This window comes from Anguilla anguilla, chromosome 17 (genome assembly GCF_013347855.1).
Source record: "Anguilla anguilla isolate fAngAng1 chromosome 17, fAngAng1.pri, whole genome shotgun sequence".
Lineage (NCBI taxonomy): Eukaryota > Metazoa > Chordata > Actinopteri > Anguilliformes > Anguillidae > Anguilla > Anguilla anguilla.
Genome location: NC_049217.1, coordinates 23,226,982 through 23,241,732, shown reverse-complemented (window position 1 = coordinate 23,241,732; position 14,751 = coordinate 23,226,982). Strand labels below are relative to the sequence as shown.

The window sequence follows — 14,751 nt, the reverse complement described above, 5'->3', positions numbered from 1 at the left end:
CCACTAATGAATTCAGCATGGCTGGTGTGTCCACACGGGCGTCAACTCCTTCGCGGACATGTGGACCACTTGTAACTCACTCGTTCTCTGCTATCTAGTGCCATTAGCTTGCTAACCAGAGTCAGAGTTCACCATAAAAACTCAGCTGGCTACTTTAATAAAAAAGATGAATATAAAAGTACTGGCAATTACATTTATTTCAACGTAGTTACATTCTGCATGTTTCACCAAACAGTTACATAAATATTAGTCCTCTATATCTAACACGGTGTCCTTGATTACCGATATAGATATGGTTCAAAATGTGATTATTGGCCCAATATATTGCTTATTTCATATATCAATCATCTAATATATTGATCATTATGTTATGCTGTAAGCGCAAGCACAGTACTTGAGGAAATTGGAACAACAGCACCACTTTCCTATGAGAGGAAATCAGCAGGAAGCGCTTAATGTTCACATCTTACATTATAGCCACCGGCTCCCAGCTGATTCTGTAGCCCTGGGCAGATCAGCCACGCTTAATGCCGGGCTTCACAGTTTTGGAGCAGCTCTTGTGTTTCTCGATTGGGCTGCGATCTGTGCTTCTCGTGATGATGATTAGGCAGGAAATCACACCCTCCGGCCTCTCACTGGGCTGCTGTAACTGCCCCTGCAGCGAGATAACAGCATGGAAAAGAGTCACAGGAGCCCAGCGCTCCTCAGGAGCTCCCACTGCCTGCGGAGGCATAGTACAGGTGTGTGTGTGCGCGTGTGTGTGTGTGTGTGTGCATGTGCGTGTGTGTGTGCCCATGTGTGTGTGTGTGTGTGTGTGTGTGACTTCAATTTTCTGTTTCTCTCCATGAGGAAGAATGATTGTTTAAATCCCATAGAGAGGGGGGGGGGGGGGAGTGCAGAACTACGAGGAACCCCCCCACCCCACCCCACACAAAAAACAGCAGACATCTCAAATCACCGGCTGTGAGAAAGATCCTCGCTGCCTGTTCCTCGGATAGCAGCTGAAGCCGAGCACAATAAATCTTTCATGCTGCGAGCACGAAGCACTTCTCCTTCCCGAGCTCTTTCCCACCATTTCAAAGCAAACCTGCCGTGTCACACCTTTTCGCCCCTGATACCGCTCACTTCAGTACCTCCACGTCCCAACGCAGTGATGGGATTCCACTCTGCAGGTCAGTGCACGCATCGCCAAACCACAAACCTGCTAACGGTAGCGCACGCAGCTCCAGCGGTTTCTACTCACTTTCCCACTCTGCCATTTACACTGATTTCTGGGAAATGCGGATACAAAAATAAATAAACAAATAAAATGTTCAATTAACTCCATTAAATCGTCAAATACTGTGAAAAACAGCCCAGGATTCATGTTTACATGTTTGCTTTTATATTTATCCATCATTTATCAAGAGATGGTCCCTTCTTTTCCTAGCAGCCCCTGGTAACAAAAGTAGCATTCACCAATAAAAATACACTAGTATACACAGCACAACATAAAAATGGCAATGAAATAAAACTGTGATGCTAAAACGAGTCCTTAAAAACCAGGCACACTCTTCAGTTGTCATTCTACAAATGAAACTTGAACATTGCAAATAGCATAAGCATGTCTAATTTTATTTGTCCCTGTAACTTGTCCCAACACCAAGGTGCAAAATAATAAAAAGCTGTCGCTGAAGCAAAATTAATATTTAACCTTTGGGATACAATGTTTTTTCTTCTTCTTTTAGCCATTTTCCAAGGACATGGTTTACTGAACCCAAGCCTGAGTTTGTGTGTTCCTGTCTTTGATGTGTGTAATGAACACGGTTGTTTTCCGAGTGAAACCGTGTGTCTCTGTGGCTGTGTACACTCGCACAGAGAGCAAAAGGCCAGCCAATCAGAGATCCCGTGTGACTGCACCAGGTTTAAGAGCTGCCATTCATAACAATGTAAGATAATGAGATCCCCTGGCACTTAATGCAAGACTTCGAGCAGATATGATTTAGGCTTATTGCGCTTAGCCGACTGCGCTGATGACAAGTGATTTAAAATTACCCTAAATTGTCCAAAGTAACATTGAAACGACAGCCATTGTGTGTCCATCTACATATCCATCTGTCTATTTAGCCATCTGTCTGTTCACATATCTACATGTATGACATGCCAAGCAGACAGAACAAAAGTACCACACAAGAACACAGAACTTAAAAATTCAGCTTCTGTTGACTTTTGATTCTAAGAGATGCAAATGTTTGCAGAATATTGTTCCGTGCAGGGCTTCACAAACCTCAAAAGGGGTGGAGCTAAGGTGTGCCGTCAATCTCTCACCTGAACACAAAAATCAAAAGCGAAGGCGAAATTTGCCAAAAATCGATGGCAAGCTCCGCCCATTTAAGGATTTGTGAAGCCTCATTCACCAATTGCTACACGCAGGGTGTCAACTGGACATCCTGGAGGGTGGAACGGAGAAGGGGGCGTTGTGACAGCCAAGCACGCAGTCGCCATCGACATCACTACAACGGCAAAGCAGGCTTCGCAGCAGCTACAGCGGAGCAATGCGCCCGGTGCTGACGCAAACACTTCCCGAGCGCTCTCGCTCTCTCGCTCTCTTGCAGACGCGCTTCCCGCATCAAAGGCCAACGTTCCATTATTATTCGTGTGACAACGATCTGATCTTATTATTCCAGCGAACTTAACAGCACCGCGAGGGGGGAACGAAGGTTGAAGGCGTGAGCACGAGCCGCCACCCCCCCCTACCCCCACCCCCCACCCCCCGTTGTGAGCATGCGGCGTGCTTCCTGTCCAAACCCATTTTAATAATTCATGCACATGCGGCGTCGCATGTCATCTCCAAAAGGCTACGCCGCATGGTTAAAATGATGAAAACACACAGACGAAAGGCCCGATCCACTGCCCGGTAACTGACTGCATACGTACCGCAGAGCGTTTGATCATTCGCAAAAAAAAAAAAATTAAATCAGTGAACATACCATGTGACTTCATTTGGGACATGCAGTTCTCCGTTGAGAGCATCTAAAAGAAAGAATCTAAAACACAGCTCTCCGTCAGACCGTCAGTACACTTGCGCCATGTCAGTTTCATTAAAAAAATATCCAATAATGTAAGGTACTGAATGAGGGCAAACAGAACTATATCACAATACTACACTATACAATGGTGCTTGACAATGATGGTGAACTGCTAATAATACATTTTTTGTGTTTACTTAAATGCTCTCATCATCAGGACAATGCCATATGTCGCACTTACCCAACATCTGTGGATTAAAAATGATTTAAAAAACAAGCTTTACATTTCTCTGATTCTGATGTACAAACACTTCAGCACCTCATTGTCTACACAGTTTCTGTGAGTACTGATGACATTTAGGTGTGACCTCAGTGATGCTTAAAGAAAGCTCACAGGCCAGGAGGGGGACTAGTACACACACACACACACACACGCAAACACAAACGCACATATACTGCACACCCGCACACAGACAATAACACAGGTGCACATATGTTGAAACCACAAAGGTTCACATGAAAGTGTCCTATTCTTGTTATTCAGCCTGTCGACCTGTTCAGTGCGGTTGAACAGCGTACATACCGGCCGCGGCCACAATGGTGCCTGCTGAAAACCACAAGCTCTCAAGGAAACAAGTGGTAGGACTTCAGAACCAAGGACAGCGACAGTCCCTCTGACAGCCTGCTCTCAGTAATCACGCAAAACAGCCCTTTAAAAGCCTGTATTGGGTCATACGCAGTCTGCAGGGCAATCGACTCTCAGTCCATAATGAATCCCCCGTGGCTGAGAGTTTGATTCTCTACCAGGCCACTTTCAGCACTGTGATCTCATCCCTCTCTGTAACCCTCTCTGCTTTCCCCCTGTCTGAGTAAAGTTAAAAAATACTCACGTAGGGTGCACTGTCAGATCTCCTTAAAAAATAATAATAATAAAAATCTATAAAGTCTACAGGGTGGCACCACATTCCAGGCCATCAGAGAGGAAGGACTGGGTTCTTGGTTCTTTGTTTGTTTGGCTTGAATACACTGCTAGGGTAAATTAGGCCCGACCAATCAGAAACCAGTTTACTGACTGATCAATTGAGTCTGAGTAACAAAGGTCTTAAAAAAAAAAAAAAAACTTATGGAATCATAATCCTTGCCTCTCCAATACAACCAGCATGTTCATTGTGCAGCCTTTGGTTTGTCATGCTCATGGGTAAAATATGTATGGATACTTCAGTACTTCCTATAGCTGTGTGTGTGCCCCATGTTTTTAGGTTTGCTTTGTATTTCTCTCAGCTCTGAACCCCCTGAGTTAAAACCACACACAACATTCTCACCGTGTTCATTTCCAAGAGGACTTCTGTGAAGCTGGCAGGCATCTTCCCTGTGAGACGCATCATCGCTACTTAGCATTGAAGTCAGGAAAACATGGTTCTGCCAAATATCGATTTGGGAATTCACGCAAAATCTTTGCCACTATAATCTTTTCTCCTATAATGGACACAGATGAGGTGATGAATGGATTAAATCAGCATCCAGTTGTATAAGTGGACGGTATAAAAAAATAATGTAAGCTGCGCAAGTTCTTTTGGATAAGATTGTCTGATACATGCCTAAAACGTAATATAAATGCATCCATTCATAAACAGTTGCCACAGGGCTAGAAGGGTAAAAGACCGAAACCAACTGAACTGGGAACTAGCCAATGGAAATGTTATTCTCTGTGATGGGGAGAAAGAATATAAAATAGACCCAACTTTTTTTTTTTAAATCACTAAAAAGCCAAAGGGAAAAAATATTCAAAGCTTAAAGTGCAAAGGATACAAAAAACACAGGAGGGTTACACACACACACACACACACGCACACACACACACACACCCACACGCATAACTTTGGCTTTGTTCAGAGGCCAGGCGAGGGCAATAAGGCATGGCCAGGCCGACACCAGCCAGACAGAGATGCATATTATGACCGCAGGCGAGGCGGCGCTGTCCGTGGTCCTGAATTTAATTCACCTCCCATTCATCATGTTCGGAAATGAAAATGGAGGCCGGTGTCTCAGAGCAACAAGTCGCAACCTATAATTAAACTCTTACCCTAATAAGAAAACAATCTGCCTTTAGACAAAAATGTGAATCCTACAAAGATTGATTGCAGTTGCTTGTCTGAATAACTCCTATTTAAATATATTTGAATGCGACGGATTTTTAAAACCATTTGGATATCTGCTCAATCTGCCAGCATTGTGATTTCCTGATTGTTATATGGAGTGTAGAAGAAAAACGAACCCTGATTTTTCCCCCCAGTCTTTAATATCCGTCCATTATATCTCCGGACAGAGTTCACACGGTGAATGCCATGTAACTTGAAAGCTGCAAGGTATTTTGTGTACTATTTTCAAATATTCACAGGGTGAATGCCATGGAACTTGAAAGCTTTTACAATTTTAATTGAGTGCACACGTTATCTAGATCAGGACGGCTTACAGCATTTATTGGTTTTTAAAATGATACAAGGGAACAGAGAAGTTCTGAGAGAAATCTCTCCTCCACAGCCCACACACAATCCACGCAACCCCTGCCAACACCAGACATGAAGCCATCCAAACGTTGAAAATCAACGCATATTTAAAATTCCCCATTTCCATTTTAATCATTTAAATATTCTGCAGCCTACGACTGGAATAACTGACAAGATCACTTACAACTGGATGCACTCATCTCCACCCCTACTTTCAAAGTGTGTGTGAAGTCCACTTTAACTGTGGTCTGTAATTAAATATATAATGTTCAGTATGTTGCCTGTCTACCCTGCATGCTATCCGCTCAATAATCTTGGACTGAATGTTTCATTAACATTGCCTCCATCACTGCACTGTATTTTATGCAAACAATGCTGTCTCTCAACTGTTATTGTTCGCCGTTTTTTTCCAGGTCATTATTGTAGAGAACTTTTTGCATATTATTCATGTCCACGGTGTTATATTATTTGCATGATAAACGCTGGCGCTGTACACATGAACGGTTCGGAAACAAAAGGACAGGGCACGGTTCCACACAGAGGATAAATGCTGGAGAGAAGCTAGAGCACAGCATCGCAAAGGGCTACAGCGGTCTGTGCCGATATTGCACTGATGTACAATAGCTACAAACGGCAGCCTTGAACACATTCACAAACAAGAGGGCAAGGTCACAAACCTTGCAAAACCACGGTCTTTTTTTCCAGCTGTTGTTTACTGCGACCTGTCTGCTGGTCAGCAGTTCAAAGGAAAACGCTCGCAAAGAGTCGTCATGCCAACTCAGAATAAAAGCTGTTGTTTTGTGTGAAAATCTCGTCTGGTTTTTTTTTTTTTTTTTTGGGGATAGTTTTATGTTGTGGCGTTATGGAAATCAAGCGTGAAGCGAATGTCAATTACTGAGTAAATGACAGAACGATGAGAAGAGCACAGGAATGCTTTAGAGAGAGCTACTGTTGACTCACATATCCGGGCTCCTGGGCTCAAATCAGCTTTTTCCCCATTCAGTTCCTGCCCAAGTGACCAAAGGTACCCTGCCTCAGCAAAATGGTGCCTCTGTTGAGGATACCCCCCCCCCCCCCATCCATTGGGGATGGGCGGTTGGGAGCAGGGGTGTGGTGGGGGCTCTACCCAGCAAATTCATCCCTGTTCCACATGAAATCTGAAACAGTGATGGTCCAAAGGAGGCAATGACACAATGAACTGATAACATACACCCTATAACTGACCATGTGCCCAACACTCAAACACTGCAGAGCATCTTGGGAAATGCAGCAGTGTACATTTAGACTGCTAAATTCCAGGAGCTGACTAATCAAGCCGGTGAGACTGGATGTAACGAGACCAAGCAAGGTTCCAGAAATAGAGTTCTTCTTCCTGTTGTAGGATGCTATCGACCTGACAGGCATTTTCATCAGTCGCATGATGGACTTTCCACAGGACCCTTAACAGGCTCCGTAACAGAAATATATTCGTCCTTAAGATTGGCCCAAGATACACTGCAGGTACAGGGAACTATGAGAGCGATGTTATGCGTGTTATTTACCCTATCATCGATGCTGTTCCAGTGAATAAAAGCCAGTGGTATTACTGGCAATGACCTGCTTAAATGTCAATCTAAATCGCTGACTGACTGTATGAACTGGTGAGAATTTAGCAAAAAAAAATAGCGATTCTGGTATGGGTTCTGTAAAAAAACGGGTATTTCCAACAGGCATTTCAGTAGGCTGCAAAAGGTAAAAATGTACAAGCAATTTAATCCCACTGAAATGAACCCCTGGGTTCAATCAAAACATGTGTGTCATTAATTTAACAGAAAAGGTCCCTTTGGGTGAGTCCAATGCCCAATCAGAAACAGTCATCCTGTCCAACTGAAACCCTTCCATGCCTGGGACACAATAGAGCCAACTGTGTGTCACCCTGCGGGGCTACCGGCCACAGTTGACGATGGGCCATTCCAGAGTTCACACCAGAATGCAGGGCCATCCATGTGCTTAGAACCAGGCCTCAGTCGAATGCCATCACTCCTCCATATTCCGAAGCGTTCAAAAGAAGCAGAACCTCCATTTCAAACCTGTGCAGAATCCACCAAATCTCACCTCGATCCTTTCTGCAAGCCGACCTACAGACCAATGACCAATACTTGAAGACATATTTGTGTAACCATGTATGCATCGATGTATGAAGATACAGATTATCCTCATTTATATATCATACGCAATTTTTGATAGATGGCACATATTTGTATGATCGTATACTGCTATTCTAATCTCAGATAATACCAAAGATAAGCGAGTATGTTATTCTTTCTGTTCCCCTTTTCTTTTTTCCCTGGGGATGCACCTTTCCTCTCTACTACATTAATTCTCAAAAAGAATATTTATTTTTACCCACACTTTGTTCCTTCTTCTTCTTGCATGTGCCTGGAATGAAATGCGATGAGACGTAGAATGAACTGTCCTCGCAATACCACTCTACTGCACGATGGCAACAGGTTATAATTAAGAAGAGAGACAAAGGTTTAAAAAAACCAATCAGTCAAATCATTTTAGTCAGCTGCGCTCTCCGGCATTGTCATGCAAAGTATATGTCTTGGATGACATAACTGACTCATTATGGCAATGCTTAAACTCTGGCAGTGAAATCCGATGGAGCGATTCCTGTCAATTTTTCTTTGGAGTCATTCCTCGAGAAAGTCAAAAGTTAACTCAGCCAGAACTGCAGTAAGTAGAAAAATTACTTTTTTTGTGGGAAAATGGCAGAATACAGACACGTCTCACGGGGGGAAAGGGTGTCGGCTGGTGCTTGTAGACGTGTCAGACAACTGATCACACCAGTACACGATGACATTTCAGGTGCAACACACATGTACTACGGTAGCATGTCACTCAGAGAGAGGAAGCAACACAACATAAAATTCACAACTTAAAAAAAAAAAAAAAAAAAAAAAAAACTGTCAATAGAGTCTGCAGTCTCTCTCTCAACCAAAGAAACATAAAAGATGATCTGGGTAACAGTGACAGGAATTTGTTAAAAAGTCTCATGGCAGCAAGCAAAAAGGCAATAAGAAAAGGAACCCCTCACCTTGAACCAATGGATAGAAAAATATTCAGTTTGGAAAGCATGACATTCACCCCAATATTGGGAAAAGAAAAAGGAGAGAGGGACTGAGACAAATGGGTGACATGCATGACCCCAGACAGAGAGACTGACAAGTCATAATGGTCCTAGTCACAGCAGTACAGTACTGTAACTGTGAAGCATCACTGTGAATATCAATGTGAACATAATGTATGCGATTAACCTAATCAATGTGACAGTGAATGTTATTGAATGGCCTCATGTCTGCCCATTTTTAAAAATGAAAAATATTTTTGTGTTTTATTTCAAAAAAGTCTCACTCTACAGCATCTGACCGGCAGCCCTGCTTCTTCTCTACACTCCATTAGATTTGCTCAAGACAGCCCAGCCCTGCAGAAAGGCGAAAATTGGGTCTATAAAATGCAATCGCACTGGTCAATACTAGACACCCCCCCCCCCCCCTCCCCCAAACTCCAAAGGAAAAACCACATTATAGAATATTAGAGAGTGGAGAAACGGGCCAGTCAAGTAGGCCTATCAGTAGTGTTGGGGTTAAACCGTGCCAGGAAGTGATGAAACTGTGCTTAACTGCAGAGACAGGCGCTATACTGTGCAGTGCGCTGTACCGAAAGGCTTTACACGGTGAGCGAGGCCCTCCGGCTGGAAGCCCTGCAATCAAGTGTCGCCGCTGATTTCCCCGCGTGTGCCGACACGACGCGTTGAGAGGCGCAATTAAACCGGTTCACAATGGCTGACGAAAAAGCCGCGATCCGGTCAACGCGCGGAAACGTTTCTGTTGCCTTCCGGTGCGGTGTGTAAAAATCTGGACTCCAGGAAGTGGATCCAGCGTTCCAGTCAAACGGCGCACATCGGGCGACGTTGCTAGCGCTCAGTGGCGCTACCGCTAGGGGGTACCGTATCGCAGCCTGCGCCAACCGGTGCACTACTGTGCCCAACCCAGGCCTACTGCGAGGAGGTAAACCGATGCTAATTTAGCAGGGCTCTTGACCTGGACGAAGGCTGAACTTTATCCAAAGGATCAAAAAAAGTGCAGACAGACTTTCGTCACGGATGGGGGGGCTGGGTTTTTTGAAAGAACCGGTTTTGATCTCACACACCATTGCTTTCAGACAGCCTCCACAATTGGAGCCCATCTCCCAGAACCCAGAAGGCAGAAACAGCGATTAAGTGCATGAAATGCATAGAAAGCCGGGCCCTGTCCCTACGCTCACCTGCAGGGTTTTCAAATGAAAAGGGTCTGCCTGCGCTCTGAACTTGTAAAAGGCTGCAGGTTGAAAGAATTGACTCTGAATTTGTTGAGCGTTTCACTGGGTGACAAAAGAGACTATTCTCAGCTGACCTCTCTCCACAGGCCAGAGTGTCAGTGACCAGCATCTCAATAAGACTGACAGTCGTAGGCACAGGCACAGAGGAGCCCAGATAATGACAAAATACACTCGCTGAAATATGCTTATTTTGCTTTCTTATTCGTGTCCCAGCATCAAACGCGATTGGCTGATTTTGCATAAAACCTGCAGATTAATTCAGTGAGCTTGTGAGGGACTTCAGCCTAAGGCAGGAAAGATTAATCATTCTGCTTTGACAAAAAAAAAAAAAAAAAAACAGCGCAAAAGAAACCAGAGATCACTAAACTCTAAAGCAGATGGCTGATCAGCCAATCAGGGCAAGAATCAAGTAGATCACACCTGGAAGAATGCTGATCCATTTCTGCCACAGAAAACACCCACAATAAACACAAACGGGACGACAGACCGAAAAAACAGTGAACAAAAGGGTCACAGAATATACAACAAGTGAGGTCAGGCCTATTAGCTGTCTTGCAATTAAGTAATGTTGCATCACTCAAATCTGCAGAAATATCTAAATACAGAAGATATGTACAGTATATATATGAATTCTGCGCAAATTGTATGGTTGTCAGAGGTGGTGATCAGGGTAAAGGCCAACCAAAATATACATAGGCTTAGATCACGTATGATAGTGAGGGAATTTGAGGAAAACGTTCACATTACAGTACATTCACGTAAAGCAAATGCAAATTAGAGCAGTGTTTTTGCATGTGCTCTGATACACTCACATGAAAAGGAAACACTTGTGAAAAACAGGCTTAAACTTTGTTTTTTTACAACAAATATATTAAAAATGTACCAAAGTACAAATACAAAAACAAAGAAAACAGTTCATTTCCACATCAACGCATTTCACAAAAATCAGCACAAGTGCTGTGTTACTACATCATGAGTACTGTATGGGTTTAAGTGATTCTCGTAACAGATACTCATCTACTATTGATGACTGCTTTCCATTTATCTATCCTGGACATAATCAATACCTCCAATTTAGGAGGCTGAAGAAGGGACAGTTGATCAAACAGGAGGAATGAGCTAGAAAATGAAGTCCTTCTAGCTGGGTATTCCTTCATTTTCTCAGCCACTCTCAATTATCCTCCGTCACTTATAATAAACCTTGAAGCATGCTGTGATTGGCTCCTCTCGATTAGCCAAAGTATATGATTAATCATACATTGACAACTGCATGCTGTGCCTCAACAATTTCATATCGGGTTCTGTTCTGTTAAGCCTAAAGCACCATAAATAGATAAAAAAAGACTTAACTACCCACAATTTGAAGGTTCTGTTAAATCTAAAGCATGATTTAAAAATTAAGCCTTTGTTATCCACTAATTTTGCATGTCAACACCGCAAATCAACATTTGTGAAACTCTGAATAAACACATCATTGCTGTCAGGACATTAAATGCATCTTTTTTGCTTTTAGTTTTTCAGGGGTTTAGGGCAGTAGTCCAGAACATGTTTTTAATTTGAGGCTGAAAGGAATCTCATCCGGCTTCATTAACTTGCTTTTGTTTTTTTTTTTCCTCATGATTTGAAAGAGAAAGGTCTTCAGCAGGCCTGTTGTCTGAAGAACCCTCCCAATGAAAGGTTCGTTTGAAGAGAGCAGCAGAGACTGCTTCAGACACAGAATGAATAATATAGCAGCAAGCCATTTTCACCTCAGTTAACTGAGGCACCAAGACAGCATGTAACCAATAAACAACTGCAAAAATCCAGTGACCAAAATGCCTATTTACAATATGATTAGCTTTTAAAAAATGTATAGCCTACATAAACATACTTCTAGATACAATGCTCTGCAGAATAATTTATACCTTTAATAAAAGGCTGAAAATTTGATAACAATAATAATCAATTTTGTTTAATGATGACACCGTTGCGTTATCCTTGGGAAGGAAAGGTGTACAAAGTACTCAAGCAAGGGTGTGAGTAATTGTGATACCTATCTTTTTTGGGGGGGGGGGGGGGGGGGGGGGTGCTGGAGTTAACCATTCTCTGAGCAATTGTATTGATAAACATTTCCATTTTTATATAATATACAGTACACATACAAAATGGCATGTATAGGTTTTTCACCAAAGTATAGAAATGATTAATTGTGGGATTTCTATGTTGCATATATCGCTGCATGAACGGCACCGGTTTCAGGAGGGTGCGTGCGTGACGTATGCAGCCCTCCATAAGCGTGGAGGATGGCACCGCAATGGGACGCGCACATTTTGCAGTTGGGCGTGCATTTCATTTTCCCCCAGCCAATAACCTCCTCCAAACTATAACGCGCCATGCTATCCGCTACTAGTACACACATTTACTACGAATCAACCGTTGAACGTGCTGTATGTAGCCTGCAACGACTTTGTTATCGGCAATGTGATTTGTATAACACCGCAAAAACGTCAAGTCTTTAAAATCAATTTGTTTCCTAAAATGTGTTCAGAAATATGCCTACCTCTTCAGCAACTTGCGTCTCCCTGGTGATTCAGCTGCCTTTCCTCTCTTAGGCAGGGCTTCGGTCTGCATCACTCTGGTTTAGAATCACACGTCCGTGCTGCATATCCTTCTCTGTTATTGTAGTGAAATCAACATAGCAGCAGTTATATTAACGTCGCATTTAGTATCCGTGACGCATTAAAGCACTTTGAAAATGGTTGTGCATTAAGTGGCTTATTCGGTATTATTGAATGGTGGACGTAGCCTATGTATACAGATAAATTTAAGTATCCACCATTAGGGCCATTTATACTATTCGTGCAGTGATTCATATATTTTCATGTTCATATCAGGGCATCAACGCCTTTTTTCTTTTTGCTGTTGTTGCCTTGTCGATGATGCTTTAACAGTTTTAATTGTTCATTTGCAGCGTGATCCCTGTCAGCCTATCTATGCTATCCTTTTCACGCAATCCCTGAAGGTAAATCGCTTCACCTGTTGCTTCGCTAATTGAAAAACGGCGCACCTTCCGAGATCGTTGTCTTTCCTGCTTATTACATCCCCTCAAATATCTCCAGGCACATTTCTGAAAACGTTGAGGGGCATTTGCTGATTACATTAAACGTACGAACCAACCTCATCAGTTGATTGACACTATCTATGGAAGCGGCTTCCGCACCACTGAACACTGTCATTCTAACAGAGGGTCAGGAGAGATCAGCCTCTCCGCATCGGTTAGATTTTAATTTCCTTTCCTAGCTTTCCGATGGCTAATTAATTCCAGTCCTGCGCTCTGTTGGTCCTCTTCGCTAAAGGGACCAGGCAGAGAGGGTGAAGATGGAGTAGAAATGTTCTACCGGTGTTTATAGGCGAGACACTTGTTTTATTTCAGCGGCTATGCCGTTTGCACCCCTCCCGTCTGCACGCGTCAGCTTCAATAACACTGTAAGGGGAAGGGGTAGAAGGGTAGGACGGGTCTTTGATTAAATGTCTCTTTGAAAAGGTTAGGCAGGTCCAATCACGTGTTCTCTGTGGCCGAAAGATTGTCCCGTAACCATCGCCGTCTATCAAGCAGCCTAAAGGAAAATGAGTAGGCTCTTCGGTGTGAGCAGAGACCCAGAGAAGTTCACTTCCAGATTAAACATGGTCACAATAGTTTACCGTTTCAGTCAGAAAGAAAGGTCTGTCAAACCACGTATCTTCGCGCGAATCATTAGAAATAGAATAGCTAATGGGAATATACTTTATTCTTAATTCGCCTGCAGGCAAGGAACTCATGAGACTCGCGAGACAAATTTAAAAAAAAAAAAAAAAATTGAAAATCAGGATGGTATGCGCGAGCAATGGCCAGGACTCCATAAAGGCGCTAATTTGACTACAGACACAATGGAGCAGATGCTCCGTTCCGACGGCAGGGAAACAGGGCAGGCCACCAGCTGCCATTAATCACGGAAGCTTTACTGCATTTGAAAAGGTCATAGCGATAAACAGATACTTCGGAGCTGGTATTGCTTTCACTCCAAACTGACATTGATTTTCCTTAATGATTCCCTTTAAACGGCCCGTAGGCCTTCCCTACATGCCTAGCTTTGCTCACAGCAGCAAACTATAGACACAAAAGACAACCCCCCCCCCCCCCCCAAAAAAAACGGAATTGCTAAATGCATGATGCACCACACAAAACTACTTTCAAAAGGCCAATACAAATTTTAGCTGTACTGTTTCACACCAAAATGTTCAAAATGTCCAGCACAGCCTCGATAAACTTACTGAATCTGAATTGAGACCAGTTTTCCTTTCTAATCTGAAAAGGCCAGTGTTGGTTGTTGGCCTGTTTTCCATCTCAGTACTAAAACACCTCACTCAACAAATCAACATCTTGATTTTAGACCATGACAAGGTGACATGTTGGTGTTTTACTACTTGGCTACAAAAAAAAAAAAAAGATTTCACCCACAACCCTTTTCAGACTGGACATTTCATTAGAATAGACCATGAGACATGAGCATTACATTACATTACAGGCATTTAGCAGACGCTCTTATCCAGAGCAACTTACACAACTTTTACATAGCATTTTACATTGTATCCATTTATACAGCTGGATATATACTGAAGCAATTTCGGTTAAGTACCTTGCTCAAGGGTACAACGGCAGTGTCCTTACCCGGGAATCGAACCTGCGACCTTTCGGTTACAAGCCCAGTTCCTTACCCACTGTGCTACGCCCCGTCCGAGCAAATAATGAGTAACCTCTCCTCAGTGTCCGCAGTGTTTGGGTACACAGAGGATCAGGAACGCGTTTGTTTGAGCGAGGTTTCAGGCTGGGGGCTGACTCTCAGCTTGTTCTCATT

General features: G+C 43.2%; 1 long non-coding RNA gene across 1 annotated transcript; it reads right to left on the bottom strand.

Annotated features, from left to right (window-relative positions):
* Window positions 1-244: 244 nt before the first annotated feature.
* On the bottom strand, window positions 245-14,675 carry LOC118217376. Its single transcript, XR_004763168.1, has 3 exons — window positions 14,565-14,675; window positions 12,417-12,529; window positions 245-655 (listed from the first exon to the last, which is right to left on the bottom strand). It is a non-coding gene; the product is annotated as an uncharacterized LOC118217376 (long non-coding RNA).
* Between the last annotated feature and the right edge of the window lie 76 nt (window positions 14,676-14,751).